Genomic DNA, 8,428 nt, shown 5'->3' with positions numbered 1-8,428 from the left:
TCAGCTGCCCTTCTGCTCTGTGACAGCTCTCCAGGCTTCTTGCCTTCGCCAGGCTGCAACGTGCCCGCTACTACCAGAGCTGGGCAGGAGTGGGCAGAGAGCACGGCCATCTGCCAGCAGGTTGCAGCTTGCCCAGGAAAGTGCAGTGTCCTTGGAATGTGCAGCAAATCTTATTTCCTGGCAAGGTCGGGCTAAGTGAGCAGTGCTGGTACACTTTCTCCTTGAGAACTGGAGCGGAAAAGCTTTTGGCTAAGATGTAGGCGACTAGAGAGGCAGAATACGCAGCTCCGGAGCTGGCCGAAAGCAAGTGCCGCTTGCCGGCGTCTTTCGGCAGAAGCGGCGCTTCGGAGCGCACCGCTGCCGCTCCAGTGATCTGTGCGCGAAGTAGCCGCTTCTTGTCCTCCGGCAGCCGGAGATCGCGGTAGCTTGCAAGAGGCGAAGAACGAAGCCGCGAAGAAGCCGGCTTGTGTGCGAAGCTCGCAGGGTGCTGCAGGACGGTGGCTGCTGCTCTCCTGCCTCTTGAATTCACTCTTTGGCATGCCAATGGAAGGTGTTCCAGGACAAACTTCCTGAGTTTTGATTTTATTTTTCATGCATCCCACCTGTCACCATCCGCTTTTTGCGGGGTGTCGTGATGGTTCTTTTCACCGATCCCAAAAGTGCAAAAAGGCAAACAACAAGGGACTATCAGTTAATCACAACAAATGCACCTTTATTAGGGGCCAAACCAGTAAATGCGATAGTGGGGATCGGAAAGGAGATAAAAGGAGAGAGAGAGAGAGAGAAGAGGGGTATGGGAATAGCTACCAACACAGGCGAGATCCTCAGTGGTCCGGACGATGGGGATCCGTCTGTCGTGTCGGGGGAGTCTCCGTAGTTCTGGTCGACTCGGGGCTCCAGTTATAGTCCACAGAGGAAAGACGGGGGAGCAAGTGGAACAACGAAAGTCCATTGTAATCGCCACGCGGGAACAGCTGAGTCCACAGAAACCACCAAAGCAAGACGAATCCAATGAAGAATGAGTCCATTTGAATCACTGAAGGGAAACAGGTCATGTCATTAGTGGTCAGACCACCAATTTCCCCTCCTCCCTGTAGCAGGGGTCTCAGTCTCAGTCCTTGGGAGGAGGGTTCTCATTCTTTGTTTGTCACAGTGGTAACGAGGCAGATGAGGGGTCTTCAATGAAGGACCCCGGGAGTCACCCCAAAAGTTCATTTGGCTTAAGAACGGAGATTAGAAGCAGGCCGCGCATCAGGCTGTCCCGTGCTGGGTCCACGTCAGGTCTTTGCCAAGTCCTTGCCAAGTCCTTGCCGAGTTCTTGCCAGGCCTTGTTCGGAACAGCTAGCATGACGGTTCAGTGGTTGCACCTGCACTGTGTCCTGTTCTAAGCCGGAACTGCAGTGGAGGAAGGGATTCTTTCTCGTGGCAATCGGAAGGCAGAACGGAAAATGAGGGGCTTCAGACGGGCTCTTACACCACCCCGTGACTGACGATTGCCCTCGAAAGATCTTCATCAGCAGGGTTCCATGGTGTCGTCGTGGAGTCTTCAGGACTCATCAAGTGTTGGCAGCACATTCCAGGGAAAGGGAAGAGAAAAAGGAAAGGAAAGAGAAAACAGGAAAACTAAGACAAGAATTAAATCAGCAATAGTTTGTTTAAATAATAATCAATATTAATCAATTAAACAATAAATTGATCAAATAATAAACCAGTATAATCAATATTAAGCAGTAAAGTAATAAACCTAGTATCATCGATATTACTCAGTATAATTTTATAATCAAGAAACAAAAATAATTAAAACAGTGATTAAAGCAAATCATAAAAGAAAATGATGTAAAACATATCTACCAACCCTATAATCTTCTTGTGTCTACAGTCCTGGGAACATCTATAGTGTAAAGGATGTCGGCCAAGTGGTGTGCATTAATTATAGATGTTAATTTTGTTCATCGTTTCATCATTCTCCAATTTACAATAAGCAAGATTACTGATAAAACAAAACCAATCATAACTAAAATCAGAAGAACAACAACGGGATGGCACAATTTGTTCAGGATACCGGTGGCGGTGGGTGACCACCCGAAAAGGGTATCCCACCACTTGTGCTCGGCATCACTTTCCACCCTTTCTACAACACGATGTATTTCTTGCACATCATGATGAACAGTTACCAGAGTTCTCTGTCCATTCTCCTTGATTTTTCCTAGGATCTCTATTAGATCTTGATGAAGTAATGGTTGCTTTACCAAAGTAAGGTTCATCCCAATGGGAGTAGGCAGTAGCTTGTGAATCAACATGAGATCGGATTCTAAAAGTTCATGTAAGGTAACTGGAGCTACAAAAGAAAAATCACATCCTGCAATTTTAGTAAAGTTGCAAGCACAATAATTTGAATGATTTTTAGTAGCTACTACTGTACTTTCTATAAACACAGTATCACAAGCGGTTCTGAAGCAGGCACGCCCATTGCCTGTAGATACAAGGACTGTTTCAGAAGTCTCGTTAGGATGAATATCAAAATGACAGCTATTTTGTTCTGTGTCTAAACAGATATCTTGAGCTATAATTGCGTTACCTTCACAGATAAACCCTAGTTGTTCTCGGATAGTACAGGACTCTAAATTGACAGTTTGCCATTTGTCATCAATTTGACGGGCCCATTCTCTATGTTCAGAAGGATCGAAAGTGGGTCCATCATGATTTAATCCTAATGCGATGCTAGGGAATATCAAATGCACTGAGGCATTACTTATGGTCAGCACAAAATGCTGTGGCTGTGTTTGTGTTAGGGTCATAGGTAAAATTCACTAAATTCCACCAGGATTGGAAATCTCTTTCAAAGTCAGTGGCACTGTCCCAGACTATTTTCCTAATCTCAGTAGGAAAAGTGCCTTCTTCACCTTCTCTTATAATTGAGGCAGCAACTGACTGCATCCATAATTGAGCCTGGATACAGCTAAGAGCTAAGGAAACATTGCTTTGCGTGGCATTAAGTGCATCAATGATCAATTTTTTATCCTTCACATTTATCTTTTCCCAATTTGGTAGAATGTTTGATAGCAAGCACTGATGTGTTCCCAAGGCCGATAAGGACGACTGCAGTGGTTGCTGTATTTTGGTCAAATCTCTAGTCGTAGAAGCCAATTTATTCATTAATACCTCTGAACTGATTCCCAATTCTGTTCCCACAACACCAGTTATGTCTCTTGGCACCCGCTTTTTAGGAGGGTTCCACTGTCGCAGCCAGGTTGTCCAAGCCTGAAAAGAGGTTTGCAAAAAGGGTGAACAAGCTGGTTGTATTTCTGAGACATTGTTTTGCATCAGCAATTTGACTTGTTTAAGAGACCATGCCGGATCAAATAATATCTGTTGTTGGCCAGTTTTCCTGATTATATATGGTCCAACTTCAAAAATTTTCGGGGTAAGCATAACTGGTGGCTGGGCTCGAGTGGTGGTAGTGGTGCTGGTATAAACCGTAGTAGATTGAGCTACAGCATTTATTATAAACTTAAAAGAAAGCCCTTTGGTGTTTTTTCCCATAAACAAACCACTTCTGCAGTCTGTGTTAGTGTAAAATTGTGCCAACAATCCTGTACGCTTGGGTGCGTGCAGACCTTTTTGTGCTTAAAGAGAGCCTTTCACTTTTTCTGCATGCTACCACAATTAGTTCAGACCACGGTCACTCAGCTGGTTTCTGGCCATGGGGTTGTGGTAGGATGCAGAAAAGTATTACCAGTTTGATCATGGATTAGGTGGTCTTCATGTCCCTCGGAGTTCTTCTGAAAAAGTAAACACAACAGAATTCTGCCGCCGAGAGGCAGAAAAGTTAGAATGATGGAATTATCCAGCATGTATTTGTCCAATGCTCTTTCCCTAGAGCACCAGAGGCTTCCCATGCATATTTATTCAGAGGGGGTTTTAGCACAAGTGCTACTAGTCCTATAGTAAGAGAGGTCCACCAGAACAGGTTGGCCAGGGTCATGAGCTGGATTATTAGGATCATTTGGTAGAGAGCATAGGAGTCAGTGTAGATGCAGACCAAAGAGGAATTCTGTGCTTCTCGTTGAAAAACACGCCAGACAGCTATCAGCTCCCCAGTGTGTGCGCTACCTTCTCCCTCTGTAATCATTTGCTCACCAGAGGAAAAGTGGAGGGCTTCTGCCCTATATTTCCATACTTTTCCTTTCCCTTTAGCAGAAGCATCAGTAAACCAAGAGTTTGCTGATTGTTTGGGGCAGAAAGGAGGGGTTACTTTGATTACAGAGGCAGGTTTGTCCAAGCTCTCAGTTTCTTGGATTGGTAAAGTTTTTACAGATCCTTCTGTCATTGAGAAGAAGTTACAGTAATGTTCAAGCTGAGCATACCACTTTCTCACTAAGGCCCTCTGGGCCACCCCGTCAGGAGGGGGAGTCCCACTAGTGGCTGTCTTAATAACCTTGAAGGGGCCTCTCAATACAATTGGTTGTTTTCGTGCAATTTTTTCTACTTCTAGGAAAGCTAAGATAACCATCAACAATCCTTTTTCCCAGGTAGTGTATCTTTTCTCAGCATCTTTGGAACCACGGGAGTAAAAACCAACAGGTCTTGTCAGACCCTCAGCACCCCGCTGCCATATGTGTACTGACAGCCCTGAAGAGGCAAATCCCCATTCCACCTGGAAAGGATCTGTAGGATGGATAGGGGTCTGCAACTGCTTGATGAGCTGTTGCTTCAAAAATCAGCAATTGCAATGCTGACTCCTGAGAAAGACTCCAATCCCATTTCACCCCTTTCCTCAACAAGTCATAAAGGGGAACAAATGGGTCCTTCTGCTTACTAGGAAATCTATCTGGTCTTTCTACAGGAGATACAGCTGCTATCGTTTTTGGAAGGAGAATTGCTGTAGGTTTGAGTGATTCTGGAAGCCCACAAATTCAAGGGGTCGTTATCTCGGGCTTCACAGGTAATTGCATCAGGGATTCAAAGGCAGGAATTAATTTCTTTTTGAGAGTCATTTGCAGGCAAGCAGCTTTGTGCACATTTTCCAAGAGTTGGTCGGGGGTACTAATTCTAGCTATGGGATCTCCCCTTTCCAAGGGGCTTGTTCCCCCGGCCCAAAAAGCTGCACGCTGTGTCAGGGACCATGTGTCACCTTTCTCTCCTGTTGTTAAGAAGACACCATGTCCCCAGTACCCACCGGCTTCCTGTTCAGTTAATTGAATTTGATCACCACCAGTGAGGGACACCCGGAAAACATATTCTGTTTCTGATTCATGTGGAGGGTGTCCATATTCCCTTTTAAGCTTAGCTAGCTCAGTGGCAGTGTTTAGTTGTGATGGTATGTGTTTGGTTGTGATGTGAGGTTGGAGATCATCATCACTGAGATAGCTATACACTGAGATAGTTTAATCAAGGGTCTCAAGTGATGGCAGCAATGTTCCCCACAATTACTTGCTGCTTCAAGTTCTTGATGAGGATAGATTTGTTTCATGTGAGGAGTTTCCTTCTCCTCAGGCTCTGTAGAGGAATCAGCATGATGTGATTGTTAACATGTTCCTCTGTTAAGGCAGCTCGCAATGCATAGATCACATCTTTTGCTTCATAGAACTGTTTTTGCAAAATTTCAACTAGATTTTGAAGGGAGTCTATTAGAGCATGTTCCTCACTTCTTCGCTCGAAGCCATTTTCTATAGCTGCCGTAAGACAAGCTCCCAAAACTGAGCATAAGAGAATTTTCTTTTTGCCCAATTTGAATTTTGTTTCATGTTGTAATGAACACACTCTATCAATAACATTTTCTAAGTTCAACCAATTACTCTGTGCCCATTTTTCTCCTTCCGTAGAAGGTCTGGCATTGTGTTTGGCTAGTGGTGCATAAAATTCAGCTTTAATTTCAAGGCTAAGATTGTCACTCATTTTGTGAAGGGACCAAAACCACGACAGGGAGCTACAAACTTAAGTTCCACAAAACTACACAGCCCTCGCTGTGTCACCCTTCGCTTCCCTGGCTGGGTGAAAGGACAATAATCTGCCTGGGAGACTCTGCTTAGTTGCTTCAAGTTGTCCCTTCCTTCCCAGACCAGATACACACAACAACAACAAAACAACAGTGTCCTGCCTTTTGCACTAAGGGATCCTTTATAAATTTCCAAAGACAGTGTGGGTGCCTTTTCAGCTGCAACCCTTCCGTCTAGACAGAAATCCTGTCCGTGACACCAATTTTAATGTCACGGTCCGCTTCTTGCGGGGTGTCGTGATGGTTCTTTTCACCGATCCCAAAAGTGCAAAAAAGGCAAACAACAAGGGACTGTCAGTTAATCATAAGAAATGCACCTTTATTAGGGGCCAAAAGAGTAAATGCGATAGTGGGGATTAGAAAGGAGATAGAAGGATAGAGAGAGAGAAGAGGGGTATGGGAATAGCTACCAACACAGGCGAGATCCTCAGTGGTCCGGACGATGGGGATCCGTCTGTCGTGTCGGGGGAGTCTCCGAAGTTCTGGTCGAACTCAGGACTATAACTCAGGGATCCAGTTATAGTCCACAGAGGAAAGAGGGGGGAACAAGTGTAACAATGAAAGTCCATTGTAATCGCCACGCAGGAACAGGTGAGTCCACAGAAACCACCAAAGCAAGACGAATCCAATGAAGAATGAGTCCATTAAAATTACTGAAGGGAAACAGGTCATGTCATTAGTGGTCAGACCACCAATTTCCCCTCCTGCCTGTAGTAGGCGTCTCAGTCTCAGCCCTTGGGAGGAGGGTTCTCATTCTTTCTTTGTCACAGTGGTAACGAGGCAGATGAAGGGTCTTCAATGAAGAACCACGGGAGTCACCCCAAAAGTTCGTTCGGCTTAAGAACGGAGATTAGAAGAGAAGCAGGCCGCGCATCACGCGGTCCCGTGCTGGCTCCATGTCAGGTCTTTGCCAAGTCCTTGCCAAGTTCTTGCCAGGCCTTGTTCGGAACAGCTAGCATGACGGTTCAGTGGTTCCACCTGCACTGTGTCCTGTTTTAAGCCGGAACTGCAGTGGAGGAAGGGATTCTTTCTTGTGGGAATCGGAAGGCAGAATGGAAAATGAGGGGCTTCAGACGGGCTCTTACAGCAAGGAGCAGCTCCTGGATTCTTGCAATTGCCTTCAGTGCGCACAGAAGCCCGCTGTTCTGCTGCTTGCTTTTTCGCCTTCAGTCAATTACACACTGCTGAAGCTGAGGCAGGCTGTTCAGCTTTGCTGCTTTTCAGCATCTCAGCTGCCCTTCTGCTCTGTGACAGCTCTCCAGGCTTCTTGCCTTCGCCAGGCTGCAACGTGCCCGCTTACTACCCAGCGCTGGGCAGGAGTGGGCAGAGAGCACGGCCATCTGCCAGCAGGTTGCAGCTTGCCCAGGAAAGTGCAGTGTCCTTGGAATGTGCAGCAAATCTTATTTCCTGGCAAGGTCGGGCTAAGTGAGCAGTGCTGGTACACTTTCTCCTTGAGAACTGGAGCGGAAAAGCTTTTGGCTAAGACGTAGGCGACTAGAGAGGCAGAATACGCAGCTCCGGAGCTGGCCGAAAGCAAGTGCCGCTTGCCGGCGTCTTTCGGCAGAAGCGGCGCTTCGGAGCGCACCGCTGCCGCTCCAGTGATCTGTGCGCGAAGTAGCCGCTTCTTGTCCTCCGGCAGCCGGAGATCGCGGTAGCTTGCAAGAGGCGAAGAACGAAGCCGCGAAGAAGCCGGCTTGTGTGCGAAGCTCGCAGACAGCTGCAGGACGGTGGCTGCTGCTCTCCTGCCTCTTGAATTCACTTTTGGCATGCCAATGGGAGGTGTTCCAGGACAACTTTCCTGGGTTTTGACATAGTCGTCATGCATCCCACCTTGGAAATTCTTGTTGCTCCCCAGAGGCTCCGAGATGCAGAGAACACGGTGGCAGCTGCTGAAAAGAAGGGCAACTGGGAGTTGGTCAAGAAGCAAGAACCTAGGCAGCTGACTGTGCTTGGCAAGGAGCAGCTGCTGGATTCTTGCAATTGCCTTCAGTGCGCACAGAAGCCCGCTGCTCTGCTGCTTGCTTTTTCGCCTTCAGTCAATTACACACTGCTGAAGCTGAGGCAGGCTGTTCAGCTTTGCTGCTTTTCAGCATCTCAGCTGCCCTTCTGCTCTGTGACAGCTCTCCAGGCTTCTTGCCTTCGCCAGGCTGCAACGTGCCCGCTACTACCAAGAGCTGGGCAGGAGTGGGCAGAGAGCACGGCCATCTGCCAGCAGGTTGCAGCTTGCCCAGGAAAGTGCAGTGTCCTTGGAATGTGCAGCAAATCTTATTTCCTGGCAAGGTCGGGCTAAGTGAGCAGTGCTGGTACACTTTCTCCTTGAGAACTGGAGCGGAAAAGCTTTTGGCTAAGATGTAGGCGACTAGAGAGGCAGAATACGCAGCTCCGGAGCTGGCCGAAAGCAAGTGCCGCTTGCCGGCGTCTTTCGGCAGA

General features: G+C 47.2%; 2 long non-coding RNA genes across 2 annotated transcripts; both read right to left on the bottom strand.

Annotated features, from left to right (window-relative positions):
* Positions 1-685: 685 nt before the first annotated feature.
* On the bottom strand, positions 686-2,299 carry LOC128796751 (uncharacterized). The gene is made up of 2 exons (XR_008433887.1): positions 2,175-2,299; positions 686-1,552 (listed from the first exon to the last, which is right to left on the bottom strand). It is a non-coding gene; the product is annotated as an uncharacterized LOC128796751 (long non-coding RNA).
* A 599-nt stretch (positions 2,300-2,898) lies between these two features.
* Positions 2,899-6,880, bottom strand: LOC128796785 (uncharacterized). Its single transcript, XR_008433895.1, has 3 exons — positions 6,409-6,880; positions 3,737-3,782; positions 2,899-3,261 (listed from the first exon to the last, which is right to left on the bottom strand). It is a non-coding gene; the product is annotated as an uncharacterized LOC128796785 (long non-coding RNA).
* Positions 6,881-8,428: the final 1,548 nt, after the last annotated feature.

Source organism: Vidua chalybeata, chromosome 17, assembly GCF_026979565.1.
Source record: "Vidua chalybeata isolate OUT-0048 chromosome 17, bVidCha1 merged haplotype, whole genome shotgun sequence".
In the NCBI taxonomy this organism is placed as follows: domain Eukaryota; kingdom Metazoa; phylum Chordata; class Aves; order Passeriformes; family Viduidae; genus Vidua; species Vidua chalybeata.
Note: the sequence above shows the minus strand (reverse complement) of the source record. Positions and strands in the feature narration are given on the sequence as shown.